The following is a 10,229-nucleotide window of genomic DNA, read 5'->3' as shown; positions in this document are numbered from 1 at the left end:
TTATGCCTGTGGCACTAAGTGAGCACTATTTGGGGACCTCAGCACAGAGCAGCAGCTGCTGTCAGCCCTCAAGCTCCTTCCCTCTTCTGCCTCCATGTACAGGGGGAGATGTTTCAGTAGCTGGGCTGCAAATGTGGCCTGGACCCCCACTGCCCATCTTCTTCAGGGAACCACGGCAGCCTGGACAAAGTGTCCTGTAAGCTCCTGGACCCCTTTTGGCTAGGCTAGCAAAGGATTATCTAAGTATACATGGAATAATACGTGGCCACATGGGATTTGATATGTGCTGTTATCAGTACACTGCTGGAAATTTTTCATTCCCTACTGTAGCAACAACTGCACAAAGAGGATGTGCAGACTGCTTGGCTTTCCCTACTTAGTCTGGTAACTGTCAGTTAATACTAACAAATAAAACAGAATGGTACTATAGCATGCACACTGAAGTGGTTAAATGATTCTGGCAGGAAAACTTGCACTGAACCTTTTTAAACTATGAAATTGAGCATTTATTTCCTTAGCAGCTTTGTCTTCTCGCTTCTATGCAGGACTGAAGGATAGTTCGAATGGGTACCCCCTGCTTTTAAGAGATTATTATTCTGATAACAAAGTCTACAGGAGAAGAACTTGGACTATAGGATTTTAAAAATGGGACAACTCTCTGCTAGGGGTCCCTGATAAAAAGGAGTCTCTCTTTAAAGAGAGACTTACTAAAGAAGAAAAAAAAAGCTGTTAATTTATAGCACATGATTACAACCAAGGCATTTCAGTCTTAGTTTTCCTGCCATTTTTGTCATTTCTTAACTTTTCTATTCAGCTTAAATATTTGGCTCATTTTTAATATATATATTTTTTTCATTTAAACTGCACTTAACTCTCCAAACAGCAGCACAAACACAGCTAACACCAAAGGTAAAAAAAAAAAAATAAAAAATCAGTGTCTGGCAGTGAAACAACATACCTGGTTCCTTATAAACATCACTGCTTACCTGTCAGAAAGGACCGAGGATTGAACAAGCCAGAAAGCCACACCACTGCTGGCAGCACAAGGTCCTGTGTCCAGACATCAAGTTTTCCATACCACAGAAGATCAGTCACCCTAACAGAGAAGCAGCAAAAGCTTCTGCCTTAAACTGTTTGTACTGTGATTTTTTTTTTAGACAAAATAAATTACAAACTTCCAGTGCAAGAGTCATTATTCCTTTGTCTATGGAGAAGATACATGGCTGAAGTAAGCAGAAGGTATATGCTTACATAAGCATAAGGTCACAGTTTTAGCTATTTCCCTGTTGTCTTCATGTCTGAAAGTCTGAAATCAATTGTAGAAGGTGATCAGCATGAGTAAAGTTGCTGACTGTAGCATATGTGAGCGTGCTCAGTTGTGTAATGTTTGTCTCGGGGAGAAACCTGAGCATCACCATTAGTCACATTAGCACACGCTCAGAAACTGCCTGAAATTGGTAACAACAGTTGATAGATTCTTAAATGCAAATTGTCTGGTACCATCTTCAGTGGTGCACTTAAAACCTCAAGATAAGCCAGGACAAATACAAATCAAGAGCACGAGAGGGTCTGACAGACGGCATAACAGCTTAGTGCAGCACACATTGCTGAGAGATGTCAAAGGAATTTCCAAAAACAGAGTAAAAACACTGCCTGTTTTTCTCCATGTCATTCTGCCTGCAAGTAAATACTGCTGCTGGCAAGGGGAAAAGGAATTTTGCAAGATGCTGAACAACCCTACCACTACTGACAACAGGAGGTGACAAAGCCTTGCTTTAGCAAAGTGCTTAGCGCTTCTGCAAAACTCACTTCAAAGTAAAACTGATTCCATTAAGACAAGTGTTAGACAAAAATGAAACAAACAGCACTTCCCTGGAATAACTGCGTACTAGCTAGCTAAACACAGTTTGCTGTTGGCAGATAGGGCAGTGTACTTACCAGTGGGCAAGGCTGTATGCAGATGGGTGCTAGCTTAGTCCATGTGTCTGGCACAGCATCATAGAAGAGTGCAGACTGCAGCTCTTCCATGTGAGGAGAAAACAACAGCTCTCCCTTTGTCTGGAGAACAATAACAAGCATACTGGCATCATAAAGAACAGCTATTCTTTCACTTCAAAACCAAGCAACAAAAAGTCCCAAAACTCATACAAGAGCAACAATACCGTTAATAATAAAGTCACTTGCCTTGAGTCCAGCTCTTAAGAGACTTTCAGATGTCTGACGGGGGGAGGTTCATCCTTTCACACTCCTGAAGGCAAACAAGGGTACAGGGGCTCCTGGCAGTACTGTTCTGCATGATTTCTGCTACGTTAAACTCCTCAGGAAGCATCTCCAGAATATCACCCAGCACATTTCCTAACATTTCCAGGCCAATACAAAGAGACCCATTAGCAATCACTGCTGTGAGGAACTCTTCAACTCCTTTTTGAAAGTCTCATTTATTCTACAGGAGTGAGCAAACATCCCACTTTCCTAAGCAGATAAAAAACAGAAGTGCTCTCCCACCTTTGCTGACTCTTCAGCAACCAATTGACACTTAACCTCGATTTACCTCTTAAGTTTCCAAGTAATGTTACTACCAAGTCCTGCCAATGTGTCCCTGGCCTTGGGATGACCATTGCTATAGTGATGTACCCTGAGATCATGTTGCAAGCATGATGATTTGTATTTCTGTAGTGCCTAGTAGCTTCCATCGCTTCCCACCTTCCCCCCGGTCCTTGGTATCTCAGGCATTAGGCAGAATACAGCGCAGGCACGCACACGCACGTCTCAACCCAAAAAGAGCCTCTCTCCCCTGCAGGCTTGCTCTGGAATCGAGTCAGAACACAAATGAAAAACAATTCCTAACAGCACTAATGACCAAGAACTGAAACCAAAACAGTAATGCAGCTCCATTTCAGCCCTTGGCTTTAGCAGAATTAATGATGAATGCCATAAATAATTTTCCACGCTCTGAACAGGAACCAAAAAATGCACAGTGCAAGCTCCCCTGGAAAATGTGAGACTGAAGCACGTTTTTGCTGCTTGTATCCAGAGCTGTTGCATTCGCAGCTGCAAAACCTCTGTGACCTAATGGTGAAAATAGGTGCCCAGAGGAATATGAGGGAGGAAGGCAAGGGTTGGAGAATTACAGAGCAAGAATGGCAGTCACAGCGGAACTGCATTAACTGGTGAGGATGAGGAAAACGAGGAGCTGAAGGCTGTCTCATGTCACGCCAGCTTTTGGGGTATCTGAGCATTGTGTCTCTGTGCTACATTCAGAAAGGAAGGTACAGAAGACAGCAGGGCCTGAGAACAGAGCTAGCAGAGATTGCTAACTACAATTTCTTTTCCTGCTCATCCATTTTCATTTAATCTATTAAGTGCAGTAGTAGCGCTGTTCCACGCTTAAAACCCAGTCTTTCACATGTTTCCACAGTCATTTTGGCTGCAGTAGGGTATCTGGGTATGTGAGATATCAGTACCCATACCCTTCAACACAGCATCCAACGGCTTGCAGGTATTGATGGTACTGTTCTGCTAAACTCCACGTGTTATAAGGGAGGCACTGAGGCTGAGAAGTAATCAAACAGCCTCCTTGCTCAGATTTCTCCCCTTCAGACTATCAGAAAACTACAAATCCCAGAAAGCTTCCTCCTTCTCTACCACAGCTTTCCAGGGAAGCCCCCCCCCCCCCCCCCCCAAGGCTCAGAGCAAGGGCCAAGGCTGGGACTGGTGGGAGCGTGCTCTGCCCTGGCTGCTCCTCCCAGCATGGAGGCCTGACTCGTCCTGGCCAGGCCGGGCGTTGGATCATAGAATCATTAAGGTTGAAAAAGACCTCCAAGATCATCCGGTCCAACCATCCCCCTACCACCACTGTCACCCACTAAACCAAGTCCCTAAGCACCACGTCCAACCTTTCCTTGAACACCCCCAGGGTTGGTGACTCCACCACCTCCTGGGGCAACCCTTTCCAATGCCTGACTGCTCCTTCTGCGAAGAAATGTCTCCTCATTTCCAGCCTGAACCTCCCCTGGTGCAACTTGAGGCCATTCCCTCTAGTCCTATCACTAGTTACCTGTGAGAAGAGAAGTGGATGTGGAGACAATGCAGGAGTACAGGCTGGGCTCAGCACAGGAGGGTTTGTCATGCAGCAGTGGGAACATAGCACTGGGGTGAAGGCTAGGCTCACCAGCTCAGCCACCCTTAACATATTTTTACCGAGTTACTATTGCCACGTTTGTTTTTAAAAACACACAAAAATGCAAGATAGATACATCTTTTGTTTCACACCCCATGTTAAATTCAAAGCTAAAAAGAAACAGTCTCCATAATGAGCTAAGTGTTCCTCTGATCCAAACTCCTCTGGTCCAAATTCCTCCCTAGTGCAGTCCATCACACAGGTTGGCACGTTGTCACCACTACTGTTAATATTCAACTCATCTTTGCCATTCTTTTTTCATTCTTCTTCATCTAAAAAGTTTCAGAAATATGTCTGGAGTCTATTATGGCACCTATACATTCCGCCAGAGTGGAATAGGGTTATCAAACTATTTTAAGATGGTTGCTATTTGCACACTTTTATGACATTCCCATTTTCTGTAGTATTGAAGGACTGATACCGCTTCCTCTTCCTTTATGAGGATGCTCTGAGTTTATTTTAAGGACTGCCCCTACTGAGGCGAGTGTTATTTTTAGTACTGAATTTCTGCATCCCCTCAGAAGATGAGCAAGGATTATTATGCCATTTTTGCAGATGAGGGCCTGAGACGCACCGGTAAAAGCCACACGGGACACCTGTGGGAGAGGCAGGACAAGAGCCTCAATCCACCTGAACCCAATACATGAGTCACAGCTTTAATTCTGCTCAGTGTGCAGCTAATTAGGGGTGTTGCACAAACACACACTGTGCTCACAACTACCCTCCAACTGATGACAGAGCAGAATAAGAGCTGTAGCAGTCATATTTGTTTTCTAGTCTCCCAGCTCTTATGCGGTAAGGACTTCACTGGATTCAAAATGTTTCTCTGAACTAGCCTAGTCTAGCCCAGACTAGACCAGTCTGGGATTTAGGCTGGACTTGCAAGTTGTTTTTGCTGCAACCTATTTCTGGCTATAAGTGGTGCTTTTCACAGGAGCTATTTCTTCCTAATGCAGGGTCCACTCCACAAAATCACAATAAAATTTAAAGGCTTTTGGCATTTAGAACAGTCAACAACAAGCTGCTGCTCCCACTAATACCAGTAAGCACTTATTTCTGAAGTCATTTTGGTTCTGCAACCAGCTATTTACCTGCACCGGAGCCGCTAACCTCACCCACAATAAGCTGTGCCTTAAGACCCCACTTTGAAGCAGTGCCTGGGTGTTGAAAAAAGCCCTGCTAATCACCTCGAGTGAAAGATCAATTCCATCAGACAGTCAGTCGGCACTTACTGCTCTCTGTGCTGGCATTTAGGATGTGCTGTGCTGTATTCCTGGGAGCCACACCTGCAATGGGAGGCTGGGGGCTACTGAAGCTCCTACCAGGAACTCGCCACCCTTGTGTCCCTACGACGGATCCCACGTGAGGTACTGTGTGGTTTATTCTAACATACCTTCTGGTTGGGTTCGCAGCTAAAAGAATTGCTCAGCAACACAAGTAGGTAAAACAGGCAATCTGTCCAGCCAACGCACAACACCAGCACTGATGAGATGCACGTCCAACCTGTTTGCATTCATTTGGCCACCAGTCAATGCACGGGTTTCTGTTTTTGCCAGTAATTTGGTGCTGTAACAATTCCAATTAAGGCAAAACGCTTGGAAAGATATCATCTCGCTGTTTGAAATACCAGCAGATCCCCGCTCGGGGTTGGGTCCCTAAACTTTCCAAAGGCCATACAAATAGCAGTGATTCTCCTCAGGTTTCACCACCTATACTTATTTTACAATTATTTGAATGAAAGTTCAGGCTTGTGAAGGTTAATGGACTGCCTAAACTGGAAGCAGTAATTCTTTACTCATCCACGGGCTAGATGCAGAGAAGGGACCGCCAGAACGAGCTTCCCAGCGCGCCCCCGCAACCCCAGCTGTCATTTGGAGAAATCAGCCTCGGCGGAGGTCACAAGTACAGTGGAGGTCTGCCTCCCCATCTCCATGGCAACTCTTGCTTGGGCCTCTTCTTCGGAGCAGTTACTTCCAATTGCGTTAATCTGCACGTGGCTCTTTGACATCGGAAAACCCACTCGGTACAGGTGGGGGAGACACGAACAAACTCATCTCGCCCGGAGCCTTAAGGCAGGCTTCAGCAGCGTGGCTGAGGGTGAAAAGCGCGCTTTGCCTAAGCTAGCAAGCCGCAACAAATGGCCTGCTCAAACATAACGTGCTTTTTTTTTCCCCCTTTCTTTTTTTTTTTTTCTTTATTTTTTTATTTTTCTTACAAATAAGCCTTTTACCTATGGACAAAGAAAAATAACAAGTCTGGAAAGCTCTTGAGAAAGCTCTCGGCTGATTTTAGCAAATTGTGCAGTAAATTCTCTGAAGTGACTAGTTAGCAGCTTAGGAGAATCAGCCAGGTTTGTTTTGTTTTGTTTTCCTTTTATACATATATCTATATATATGATATAAATCTATCTATATGTATGTACACATGAAAACAGATTAAAGTATTTACCATGCGAAGCTTCTAGAACAAAAAGTAACATTTTCTTTTGGTACCCTTCAAAGTTCTGACACTTCTTTCCGGCTAGGAGCAGCTTTGGCAGTCTTGCACCTTAGACTCACGGATGCTCCACATGCACTGCTGTCCAGGACCAAATCTCAAAGACGAAATTCAAGTCATGCAGTATGCGTCAGCTGGCGATGATCTGACAAAACTGCAGCTACAGAAACAGATGTGTGAGAGGGAAATGAAAAATGATGTGTAGTCTTACAAGCTGTTTTTCCTATTTTGGGAACAGGAAAACACCCAAGGAAATGCATAATGTATTCAGAGAAGATGGCATGCAAACAGTTAAAGGCAAGTTTTGAGGATTGTGCCATTCTGGACTGCTGTAACTGGTGAATCTATCAATTCCATTGGTTAAAGCACAGTTTTATAAAAGACACCTCCTTATGCCTGCCCAGACATTTCTAAACAGCAACTCCTTTAAGTAATTATATTAATTTATTAATAAAGAGAGTAATTAAACTAGGAAAATGAAAACCTAAATGCACTGAACCCTAATGTCATAAGGCTGGCTATACAAGCCGTGTTACAAAACACTGAGCTGAAGGTGCCAAGTAAGCGCCTGCAGAAGTGTTTAAACAAGCCATGTGCCAAGTCACAAACCCTTGCAGACAAAATCTGCACATGAAGAGTCATGGTACTCATTACAAGTTGGGTCATTTATTCCACGACAGCTAGACAAGACCTTGGTATGGGTGGGACCGCAAAGACAAGAAAGCTCGCGTGCTTCCCAAAAGGCTCCATTTCTGAAAGATGAATTTCTCTCAGGGATAACAAAGTATATACTCATTCAAGAGCTCTAGCTATATATATGAAAGATATTATCACAGATGAGGCCTTGACTTCTTGCAGATATATACAGCAGAGACTGCGGTCCCAGGCATCAGTGATGTGGCCACCATACAAAATTTCACCAAAGAGAAAACACAAGTCTATGACCCATGGTAACAACATTAAATAAAACAACAGAAGCTTTGAAAAGAACAAACCTAAGCTGCTCAGAATAAACACCGTTATGAGAAACAAAGAAAATCAAATCCTTCCACAAAGCTTCATGGCTATGTATTCTTGTTGCTGTTTTTTATTGCTGTTGTTTAGAAAATAACTACTTTGAAACAGTATTATTTCTTCCTTCCCCTCCCCCCTTTTTTTATTTTTATTTTTTATTTTTTTTTCCAATTCAGTGAGAGGTATCTATAAATACCTGAGTAAAAATATCAAGTTTATGACTAAAATTGTCTAATGGCATAAAGCAGTATCATCGGAGCCTTATGTTGTTATTTTCTACCTTATCCCTTATAAAAAGATTTTAAGAGAATAGTACATTTTCAAAACACTGCATGATATACGAGAACATAACTCATTAACAAGTGCATGTATTTTCCTATACAGATCTTTAAAAACATAATCCTCATGAGTGACAGGAAGGTAACCTACTGTGCCTTTCTTAGAGGAGAAATAAAAAACTTGTATCTGATTGCAGCCTTTTATATCTCCTCACTAGGAAACACCAAGTAACTGAAATTCTACATTATTTGAATTTGGGATGTATTCAAAAAGTTCAGTAAAAATTGAATTAATATTAATCCCATTACTACCACATCATGTAAGCACTATGTTTATTGTAGAGCTGTAGCCATAATGCTGCTTTTATAGCTTGTGATTAGCAGTGGTAACACATTTTATTCCACGAACTACTGTCTTTCTGTTTTATTTGGCTTCACAGAGTTTGAAGCTTCTTTTTGCTACCCTTTGGTTTGCAAAATATGCCAGTTTGTGATGAAGCCTTTCCAGACGGGAACCTTTACGCCCTTGGGGGCAGCATTTGCCTCCCAACAGTTCAAGTAAAAACTTAATTACAGGCTTTAAATATTGCATGATGTGACAGAACAGAACATGTAAAATAGCTGCAGCTATTCCGGTGTGTTTGTTACAAGTTTATTTCAGTTTGAATATGTGAAACTCTAATCCATCTTTCTTTTAAATAGGGTTGAAGACAATGGAGAAAAAAAAAAGGAAGAAGAAAAAAAAAAAAAGGCCACCAGGATATAATGGACAATGCTGCAAGCTGGTGATGAGAAGCCCAGACAGAGAATCCCTGTAAAAAATGTCAACTTCGGTTTAAAATAATATGTTCGTTCAGTAAGAAGAAACTTGCTTCTCTATTTGTTGGCAATAGAAACACATTTAATATTTTTCTCATTTCATATATATTTATCTCTATAAATGGTTGTTTGCCTTCGTCTTTTAGAAGACAATATTCTATTATTACAAGCTCATTCAGCTGCATACCTTTGGGGACATTGATAACACAAGAATAATCAAAGCTTGCAATAGAAGTGGGACATTTTTACTAATGTGAGAAAACTGAGGGTTTTGCATTAGAAATCTTTTAGGCTGTCAGGTTTGCATAACTGCTGTTATTGTAATCCAGGGGAAAATGGTCTGTTTGAACTCAAAAAACCCTTGACACGTAGCTTGTTGGATGGACACAGAGAGGCCGGAGTCCACATTCCCCTCAACACTGAACAACGACTCCATGAACATGCGTATGGGGACAAGAAAGTGGAGGGAAAGAGTGGGACAATGAGGTAGGATCATGCATCCTGCACTTCACCTGAAAAGACCTTAGCTATCAGAGGTGACAACAGTGGAGTTCATCTTAGCAATAGGAAAATAGGTTAAATCAAACTGAGGTGCAAGGAGGTTAAATATTCACAAGGAAAGAGCAAAACTGGTACCAATGATGATGGAGTTAAGACACTCCACTAGCTGATGGGCTAGCTAAAGTTTTCCAGTTTATGTTTTCTGGTCATTCCCTACCTGTATTAAATGAATTTGTCCACAAAAGGTACCAAATGAGAGCTATAGCTGTAGCAATATATGTATGTGTGTGTGTGTTTTATACACATATGCACATGTGTATATACATACAAAGTTGCATCTTGAAAATCTGTTCTCTCTCTTCTCTCTACAATATCTATGTTTAAAATGCTTATAAAGCCACAATGTAATGAATCGCTAACCAATACAATGAGAAGGGCCAATAAGCAGTATTACCAACAGGAGAGCTGAAGTGTTTCTTGCTCTTACAGACCTTTCTAGCCCTTCCTGCCATCAGAACCCTCCCTCTCATTAATTAGCAGAATTAATTATCAAGCTTATGAATTGTGGTTTGAAAAGAACCAAGCTTAAAGAGCAGCAAGATTTATTAGCAAAGAAAACTAAGGGTTGGAATAAGCTGATTTTATAGACTTGTTTTCTAAATGGGAAGCATTATTAAATCATCACTATAAAATTAAGCAATTATTTCAATGTGACACGAAGTACCACAGAAAGGAAAACCAGTTTCAAGTTCTATTAGCTTAAAAAAAAAAAAAAAAGAAAAAAAGAAAAAGAAAAAAAAGGTCAGTAGGGGAAAAAGAAAAAAGGAAAATTAATTTCTAAGACTAATTACAAGTTGGAAGATACAGAGAAAAGCATATCACCAAGGGGTAACATTTCTCTCTCTCTCTTTTTTTTTTTTTCCCTTTAAAGCTATAAATAT

At 41.7% G+C, this 10,229-nt stretch overlaps 1 protein-coding gene across 15 annotated transcripts in view; it reads right to left on the bottom strand.

Moving 5' to 3' along the window:
• DNAH11 (dynein axonemal heavy chain 11) overlaps positions 1-10,229 on the bottom strand; it is an 80,725-nt gene that overhangs the window by 2,934 nt on the left and 67,562 nt on the right. For all 15 annotated transcript variants that reach the window (XM_066991810.1, XM_066991805.1, XM_066991812.1 and 12 more), the window contains 4 exons: positions 6,629-6,836; positions 2,185-2,355; positions 1,939-2,058; positions 987-1,096 (listed from right to left, as the gene is read on the bottom strand). The gene's annotated coding sequence lies outside the window, so the exon portion shown is untranslated. The remainder of the gene's footprint in view (positions 1-986; positions 1,097-1,938; positions 2,059-2,184; positions 2,356-6,628; positions 6,837-10,229) is intronic.

Source organism: Anser cygnoides, chromosome 2 (assembly GCF_040182565.1).
Source record: "Anser cygnoides isolate HZ-2024a breed goose chromosome 2, Taihu_goose_T2T_genome, whole genome shotgun sequence".
NCBI classification, from domain to species: domain Eukaryota; kingdom Metazoa; phylum Chordata; class Aves; order Anseriformes; family Anatidae; genus Anser; species Anser cygnoides.
Note: the sequence above shows the minus strand (reverse complement) of the source record. Positions and strands in the feature narration are given on the sequence as shown.